Source organism: Marmota flaviventris, chromosome 1 (assembly GCF_047511675.1).
Source record: "Marmota flaviventris isolate mMarFla1 chromosome 1, mMarFla1.hap1, whole genome shotgun sequence".
NCBI lineage: Eukaryota > Metazoa > Chordata > Mammalia > Rodentia > Sciuridae > Marmota > Marmota flaviventris.
In genome coordinates, this window is record NC_092498.1 from 208482631 (window position 1) to 208492524 (window position 9894).

The 9894-nt window shown below is 42.4% G+C and overlaps 1 pseudogene; it reads left to right on the forward strand.

Moving 5' to 3' along the window:
* The first annotated feature begins 447 nt into the window (after nucleotides 1-447).
* Nucleotides 448-7639, forward strand: LOC114082358 (olfactory receptor 7A5-like; annotated as a pseudogene).
* The last annotated feature ends 2255 nt before the right edge of the window (nucleotides 7640-9894 follow it).

A 9894-nucleotide genomic window follows, 5' to 3' on the forward strand; every position in this document is an offset into this window, starting at 1 on the left:
TCATACTTTCTAGGCCTTTCATATTTGTTCTCATTAATTCAATGTTATATCAATGTTGCAAGAATAGGTTGCTATTGTTAAGTTCAAACAAGTGCTTCTCAGCCAGTGTTGAGTTGATCTATGTTCTATGACCATTACCCTGGCCTATCTGAGTCCCAGTGCCCTGCCTTGAGGTTGGCACACATGCACACACATCACACTGTCACCCCTGTGGCCTCTGACCTTCACACCACACTGTTAGACTCCTAGTGTACACAATGCAAGCTGGCCAGATCAAATTATCTTTCTCCTAATGTAGAAATAACAGCCAGAATGTTTATTTTGTAAGCCTCCCTGGACAAATAAACACAGGGCAAATACTGTTACATTTTGCTAGATTACACCCTGCATTTAAAGAAACACACATATGGAGAAAGATGTCAATAGACAGGAAAGTAGTGGGATGAAATGGACACAGGGTGGGAGGGGTGAGGTAATCAGCTCAGGGTCCTTGAGAGACCAACAGGAGGAAATCACTCTCTTGGTTCCAGTAGCATTCCAGCCCAGTCTGTCTCCTGGGTGCCCAGCAAAATAAGAAAGGAGCAGAAATAAACACATCCAAAGTCAAAAATAGAGATGTTTTCATGGTTTCAAAGTGATATAGAAATGATACAAAGATAAAAGGATAAAGGGGAATAAATTAACAATTCAGAAATTGTTCCATTAAAGTACAACAGAATCTTGTCATGGTTTTATATGATACAGGACCTCTTGTTTTTCCTGTGCCTCTTCCAGGTCTCCTTGACCAGTTGATTTTGACCTGGTGGCTGAGGAGTTCTCTTCCTCACTTCTCTCATGTGGCATCTTTTCTTTGTTATTCTTCAGGTTTGGATGTTATTTTTTAACAAAGCCCACAGGTGCACTCTGGCCCTGGTTCTGGCCTTCAGCCAACCAGCAGAGGTCTCCCCAGCTGTTCTCCACAATCCCATGCACATGTCATGACAGTCCTGTCCTTTTGTTCCTTCCCATTGCTGGGTAATTTTGTTATAACACATTTATCTCTCTGTTGTCAGTCTATGATCTGATAAAACCAGATACAGGTGAGCAGAGATTTCATCTGCTGTGTTCACCTTTGTATTTTCCCAAAGGTAAAATTTGTATTTGTTTATGTAGCTCCTGGTCGAAGTGACCTTTCACTTCCTGGAATTTCTTTCTTATATCTTCCTTGAGTTCAAAGAACACTGTAACCATGTACATCCCAAACTCCTTCTCTGTCATTTCTTCTTCTATGGCTGCCAATGATTCTAATGATGTGGTGTCTTGATTTGTTTGTGGCACTTTCTTCCCTTGTCTTTTCTTGTTGCTCATGTCTACCTTTCCAGCTCTGTGGGTCTAGATTGTTATTGTTTTTACCCTATAGGTTTGTACGGCTCTTGTAGGGCTCCAAGACCTTTCCTTTGTGGGGAAGGACAATGTTAACAGATCCCAATATCAACAATATACCACCTATGAACAATTTCGTGTTATTAAAATGTTTCCAGTTTAGCCTCGATGTACAGAAATGTTGGATTCAATTATTATCTAAAATATAATGGGTAGTTTTGTAAAAATGTTTACAGATTCTAACAGTGGACAATAAACTGGGGGTGTGGATTAGGACGATGTGCTGAGGAGGTAGGATGTGAGGATATAGAGTTAATATATCTTAGGAAGTGTGCAGGAGAAATCTAGTGAAGAGGGTTAGTAGCAAGAGGATTAGGTAAGTACATGGAATGACAGTAGAGTACATAAAACAAACACACACAGGTATTTAGAAAAATACAGATGTTAACACCTTAAAAATTGGAGGGGGGAAAATGAAAGAATAAAAAGGAAGAGAAACAAGGGACATATACAACACCTTCATATTATATTATTCAGATGACGTAGTCCTCAAAGTCTTATTTCATGCAAAGTTCTTGGTTTCACATATATTGGGGATGAGAGGGCCAGAGGATGGTGGGGTAGAAGAGAAAAAAATCAACTAACCAACCAAACAACCAACCAACCAACCAACCAAAACCTCGAAGGAAGAAGCCAGGGTCTAGTTTTAGAGATCCATATCTGTCCTGATTCTCTTCTCATCCAGTAGGTGCGTCCTCTGTTGTAAGCTGGTGACTCTGTCTTCCGGATGGTGGAGGTAACCAGGGTGGGATGACTGGTCCTGGAGCAGGGCTCCTGGATGGAGGAGTGGCACCACCAGTCCCTGCAGAAAGACAGCACCTCACGGGTCTCTTTTTGGGACCGCTCACTCATATTACATGAGTGCCTGTTACTATCTCCCTCTCTTTCCTGGAGATTTCCCAGTTCCTTGTCTTTCCCTCTCCCCTAGCAGTTCCAATTGAAGAAACTCTCAATTGAGCTGTGGGCAGCTCCCTGGTCTCACTGCACACCTGTTTGTGCAACTACTGTGTTGTGTTACTGCCGTTGGGGAGGGGGGAAGGTTGGAAATCTGTACCTGGCCACTAGAGATCCTATCTGGGAACTGCCTCCAGCTAATATGGCGAGAATGTTGAGCCAAGATGGTGGTGGCCTGCTTTCAGTGCCTGGGTGTCCGGTGAGGTGGAGGAAGCCTGGTGAGGTGGAGAGAGTTGGGTGATGGCATTGGGCTGTAGGTAGGTAGCAGCTGAGTGACCTGTGTGGGAGCTGAGTGACATCTTGGCTATCTCTGATTGTGTTCATAGGTGATTCTGCTAAAGTCCTCCCCCAGGCTTAGGTCCTGCTCCAATGCTGGACGACCTCCTGGAACGCTGAGGCCCGGAGCCCTGCATGGGGTCACAGCGCTGGTGATTTCTGCGGAGAGCAGCTGGATAGGGGTGCTCCTACACCTCAGAGATGCAGTATTCTGACTAGGTGAGATCTGCAGGTCTGGCAGCACAGGGCCCTGGCAGCTCACTCCCTTCCCACCACCATGTTTTTACCTCCCAAATGCCTATTGAGCACCTGCTCAAGGCAGGTAGTTCCTGGTCTGGGACAATTCTATTCTGTTATTGAATTAATATTTCTGCCTCTTCCAAAATTCATGTGTTGAGAACCTGACTCTCAATGGGCCCAAGTGGACACATCACTTAACCATTCCAAGTCTCATGGGTAAGATATGTTCTTCCTGTCAGATTTGGAAGAGAACTTCAGCTTGGGGTGTCATGAGGTTAAATCTCTGGAAGGAAGAAGAGGGCGTGAGATGAAGTAATAGGATGAATTCTGCTGACTTTAATTCTGTCTCTTGAGAATAGAGAATCTGCTTGAAAAAGAAACCTTCTTGTGTACAGAACAGTGTCCAGCAGGGGAATGGGTTGTGTGCCCTGTGTTGCCATAATGAGGAACACACCTAATGAGCAGTCTGAGGAGCTGTATATGTCTCCTCTGCTGCCGTTCCTCAGAATGCTCCACCTTGGACTGACAGGACGTGGCTGTTCTCTTCCTCTCATGGCCAGAGAGTAGAATCCTCAGGGAGGCCATTCCCCTGCTGTTCCGGGGACAGTGTGGAGAGCATTTGTTGTTCTTGGTGAACTTCCTTTCATGGGTTGATGGCTTGCAACATTCAGTTTGTCTATTTGAATGTTGATGTGATGTTTCTGGATGGTGAAAATATGCCCTTTCTTTATTTTGATCCCTTATAGTTTTGCTGGCCACCGAGGGAAACATGGGAGGAAATGCCACCAGAATCAAGGCAGCTTCTCCTTCTTTGCAGGATCCTAAGGACCCCTGCCTCCTTAGACGGTTCCTCTCTCAGGTCCCTTTTGCATCCCCTTCCCTTTATTGAGCATATTTCTTGTTTCTTTAAATGCAGAGCAGATAATGACCATACCAAAATGGATCTCCAAGGTTACCTGTGATGGGAGACCGCGAACCTGGATTTTCTGAGCACCATTGCTTCATTCTTTAGGGGAAAATGAATCTGAATTTCACAACTTGCCTTGTATCCATTCCTGTTGGATAGTGTGGCTGGGGTGAGAAGACCATGATATGAACACGTTGGGCTATTGTGTGTATGTGTGTGTGCGAGTGTGTGTGTGGGTTTCAGAGCAAGTGAACCTGAGAATGGTATGCAGACAGTCCCCCAAATTATGAGGCTCAAAATAATCATGACTTTTTGAACTTTATGAGGATCTAAAAATGATATGCATTATAAAAAGAATCTACTTTGAATTTTCAATTTTGATCTTTTCCAGGCTGGTGATATGCAATACAATACCCTTTAATGATGCTGCACTCTTGTAGCACAGAGCTGGACTCCTGGTCAGCCAGACCATCCCCCTGGGTGAGCACTTGAGACTCCACAGCTGCCATGCTACTCAGCTGGGATGTTGGTGGGTTGAGGATGTTAGTGCATTTTTGGCTTATGATGTTACAACTCTTCTGGTGGCTTTATCAGGACATAACTCCATCATAAGTCCACCAGCTTCCACATTCCTAATGGGGATTCCTGATACAGCGGCCAGGTCTCAAGACAACAGGTAGAAGTCAAATGACAATGCACTACAATTCAAAGGAAAAATTTTGTAGCAAATTTAATAGTGCAAAAGCAAAGAGTTGGGCAGAATCGTTTGTCTTGATGTTTCAGTGGCACAAGACTACTTGGTTCTTCAACATGCTAAATACGATTTTTAAAATATTTTAATGGACACATAACATCCCTATATTTATTAGGTGCGTAGAATAATTTGGAAGATGCATGTTTTGTGAAATGAACCAGTCTGGGTAGTTATCATTTCCTTCTCCTCAAGCATTAATGACTTCTACATATTGAGAAACTTCAGACTCTTCTAGTTACTTTGAAATGTTGGAAGGTTTCTATGGCTACTGTTCCCCTCCCCTGCTACAGACCACCAGAGCTGTTCCTCCTGCCTATCAGTGTGTGGGAGCTTAGCGTTTCCCCTGCCTCAATCTTCCCTCCCTCCTAAACTTCCCTGTCTCCAGCGACCATGATTCTACTCTCTTTCATGAGCTGTAGCTTCCACACAAGAATGACAGCGTGAGGGATTTGTCTTTCTGTCTGGGCTTATTTCACTTATAATAATGAGCTCCATTTCTATCCACATTGCTACAAATAACAAGATTTCATTGTTTCTTAGGCTGAATAAGATTCTGTTGTATTTTGTATCCATCCTACTACTAATGGACATTTTCTTTCACTATTCATCCCCTGGCAGATTCCACATCTTGGGTGTTGTTAACAGTGCTGCAATAATCAGAGCTGTGCAGGGATCTCAGCATGGATTCATTTATTTTGCATCTATATTCAACATTGTTCACCATCTCTGTCCACATCCCTCTCCACTACCCACCTTCTGTAAATTAAGTTAAAATTACCTACACATTACCTCATTTGCTTCTCAAAATGTCCTTATGTATTGGGTACTATTGTCGTCACATTTACAGTTAAAGAAATGGAGTTTCTGGGTGTTTTACTACGTTCATGCAATCATAACAAATACAATTACTGGGCTGACATTTTTTAACTCAGCAAGTTGCTTTAAGCTCTGAGATCCAAAGAGCTACACATGGATCTTCTCTTAACAAGCATAATCACATCTTGGGATAGATACTTCCAAGGAAACTATCCTACAGAAGAAATTATAAGGAGAACCTTCTTTTTAAATTCATTTACATGTTCAGATCACACATATTTAATTGCATATATTTTGATGAAGAATAATGCATCTCTCTCTCTCTCTCTCTCTCTCTCTCTCTCTCTCTCTCTCCATAAATACATGTGTAAATGTTTAATGACCAAATTGGGGTAATTATCATACCCATGCCCTTGAATGTTTACCATTACTACCGACAGGAAATCTCAAACTCCTGTTTTCTAACTACTTTGAAATTACAAAAAAATATGGGTAGTCCAAGGCCCACTTCTGTGCTGTGGAACACTAGAATTTAATTCTCCTGTGTTTTTGTACCCATCAATTAACCCATGTATGTCCTCCCTTCCTTGCTCACCTTCCCATCCCCGGGTAACCACTGTTGTGCTCTCAGCCTTTGAGCCGCCCCTGTCCCTCTTGGTCTTTCCTCTTGCCACCCTAGTTCTTGTTAGCCCTAGATATCTGAAATGGGCACCTTCCTCAGGGCCTTTGCATAGTCTGTACCTCCTGCCAGACAACCTTCCCTGACGACTTGCTCTTTGTGGCACTTGCTCTTTCTCTCTTCAGATTTTGTTCAAATCTGATTTGTCACTTTCTTTGCTGGTCTCGCCAGAAGTTGATTTTTTAAAAAGCATCTTTATCCACTGTCTTGTTTCTTACCTTCTTTCCTCTTCTTTCAAGCATCTGTCTTCCCTGGCATGTTGGATAATTTTGCAAGTTTGCTTTTAATTTTTATCCATCTTTAGATTGTAGGGACATTTTTTTTCTGAATGGTTCACACATTTTCTAGATTATTTCTAGAACATAGTATATACTCAGCTTTTGTTCTTCAAATGCATTAGGAGTCTCTCACTATAATTGTAGAATACTGAACTTGAGGAAATGCTGAGAAATGGGAAGAATTTTCTAAAATAAAAAGTTTAGGGTGATGTCTTGAAAGGAGACCATATAAAGATAAAATATAAAAATGATGTTTTACTACAACAACATATGAGAGCAAAATAGAAATTAAATAGTAATGCATCTCTCTCTCTCTCTCTCTCTCTCTCTCTCTCTCTCTCTCTCTCTCTCTCTTTCTCTTTTCCACTAATTGTCACAGCCACCACAAAAATCAAGGAATGACACACAGATTTCAGAATTCATTCTTCTGGGATTTTCAGAGGACCCAGAACTGCAGCCCCTCATCTTTGGGCTGTTCCTCTTGATGTACCTGGTCACTGTGAGGGGGAACCTGCTCATCATCCTGGCCACCATTTCAGACTCCCACCTGCACACACCCATGTACTTCTTCCTCTCCAACCTGTCCTTTGTGGACATCTGCTTCACCTCCACCACCATCCCCAAGATGCTGGTGAACATCCAGACAGAGCAAGGCCATCACCTACGCAGGTTGCACCACCCAGATGTACTTTTTCATACACTTTGCAGGGCTGGACATCTTTCTTTTTACTGTGATGGCCTATGACCGGTATGTGGCCATCTGTCACCCACTGCACTACACAGTCATCATGAACCATGGGCTCTGTGTGTTGCTGGTTCTGATGTGCTGGACCTTGAATTTCCCAAATGCCCTGTTACAAAGCTTAATGGGGTTGCGACTGTCCTTCTGCACAAATGTGGAAATCCCCCACTTCTTTTGTGAACTTAACCAGGTGGTCCACCGTGCTTGTTCTGACACTTTTCTCAATGACATAGTGATATATTTTTCATCTTTACTTCTGGCTTGCTGCACCTTCACTGGCATCATTTACTCTTACTCCAAGATCGTGTCCTCCATCCGTGCAATCTCTTCAGCTCAGGGAAAGTACAAAGCCTTCTCCACCTGTGTGTCTCACCTCTCTGTGGTCTCCTTATTTTATGGCACAAGCCTGGGTGTGTACCTCAGTTCTGCTGTTACCCCAAACTCATGCTCTACTGCAACAGCCTCTGTGATGTACACTGTGGTCACCCCCATGCTGAACCCCTTTATCTACAGTCTGAGGAACAAGGACATTAAGAGTGCTCTGAGAAGACACTTGGGAGGGCAACTATAGACAGTAATTTTCCTTCTTTGTCTGGTGAGTCCACTTAACATGATGTGCTCCAGTTCCATCCAAGTTGTGTTGAATTACAGGACTTCATTCTTTTTTTTTTTTTTGACTGAATAAGAGTCGATCATATGCTTGTACTACATATATTTTTTCTGCTCTTCAGCCAATGGACACCTTGGTTGATTTCTCATATTGACTATTGCAAATAGGGCAGTCAACATATATATTCAGGTTGATCATAGTTTTTCTTACTCTAACTCTTTTTATTTTGTTAGTGGAATTTATACAACAAAGCAGAAATATTATAATGTGCTTTCTGTTTGTGTCTCAACTCATAGTTGTCTCCCTGTTTCACTGTGCAAGTCAAAGGGTTTCTTGGTTCTAGAACCTTGAAGTGCCTTGAAGTGCTGCAGCCTTGATGGGGTTCACCATCATCACCCCCTAAAGGAGCCTACTCAGCCACAATCTGTGGAATAAAGAAATAAAGCTGGCCCAAAAATATTCTTTGGAAAGAAAGCCTCTAAGGGCTCCCAGGATGAAGAAGTGATTCGGATGGCAAAGCCCAAAGCTTAAAGCCAGAAAAGGTGATTCTCAGTCAGGTGATGGGAGGAGAGCCTATCTTTCCCTTTATATCCCGCAGTTTCCTCCTCTATGTTCATTAATATTCTGATTTCTCTGATTCTCATATGTTTCTTCCTCTGGCCACCCCCCTGCTTTCCTGCAGTTATTTCTTGTGTTGCATCAGAAAATATATGAAAATGCCTGTTTTGTTTAATATGATATTTTGTGCACCATTATTACATCCTGTGTATGACAAAGTGATTGGAGTTTGTAAGGCGGCTAGTTCTCATGGAGTGAATGGGAATGTGACAATGAGAATGTCACCATGGAACTGAGCTAAGGAGTTACAAATATGGTTCCTGATTAGCCAAGATGGCCCTGGAAGGAGACCCAGCAGAGCAGCATCAGGAGGAATAAACTCCCATGATGGGCTGATGGGTGGGTGGATGGGTGGATGCATGGATACATGGGGGAGGAGGAGTGAGTAGAGGGGAAGACATGTAAGAAAGCAAAAGTATCAGAAATTTTCTTGCAGATGCGTGGTGAGTTGGTGGGGCTGCTCTGGGCACAATTTGGTCACCTCAGTGTACCTCTGAAAATCTTAATAATAAAGTGTTGGGAAAAGATCACCTGATTGTTTGGGGAAAGATATATTCTTTGTCTTGGTTGGGAGCAGATCCTGGAGAATGTATGTTTGGAAATGTCTCTGGATAATCAGGTACTATCACCCTCACACACTTAAGAGACAAATTTGACCAATGGACAGTGTTGACCACTGCGGGAATGAGGATGTCTAGAGCCCAACCTGGAGATGAGGTGTGCACGTCTTCATGGGCTCTGTGTCTAAGCACTGCAAGCTTCTCACTGTTGGTGGGTAGATCAGGGATGGGTAGATCATTGCTGTCACAGAAGCAGAGTGTGGAATAGAGATCCCGATTTGCTGACAGGGAAGGGGGAAAGAGACAGTGGGAGGTTGGAAAATATTATTATATAAGCTTTTTATTCATGTATTTTAATTATACAGAATGGTGGGCTTCATTGTGCATTGGTATATACATTAAAATAGACTTTATCACTGCTGTATGTGTATTTTTTCTTTTTTTGGGGGGGGAGGGTGAGGTGGGGTTAATCTCTGTTTTGACAAATCTAATGGGTGTGCTTCATTTCTGACTCTAGTCTTCTTCCAAAATGCAAAGATCTCCTCAGACCATATTCCATAAGAATCTGTGCAGACCATGATGATGGTGTACTTTTAGGATGGCATTTTTTCATAATATTTATCCCTGAAGACAGCAACCATACACACATTTATCTCATTATTTTCTCTATTCACCAGAATGATATCCTCAGGTCATCCACACAGATATTCAGGGACTTCACCTGCTATGTTGGTCCTTACTTTCTCATGGTATTGTGTAATCTATGTGCACTATGAGAGAAAATATAGCAAAGAAGCTTAGGAAAAAAAAAAGGATGGCAAGAAATAAAGCCAATTTAATACAGTGCTTTTGACGTTCATTGGCACATTTATAAATACAATGTAGTATATATTACACAATGGAATACCACACAGCTCTCATTATTTAATTTACAACAACATGAGTGACATTGGAGCATGCCTCGCTAAGAGAAGTATGACAGGCACATTCTGTTAGGTGGCCATGAAATAAGAAAAACATTATCTTAAACAATTTGCC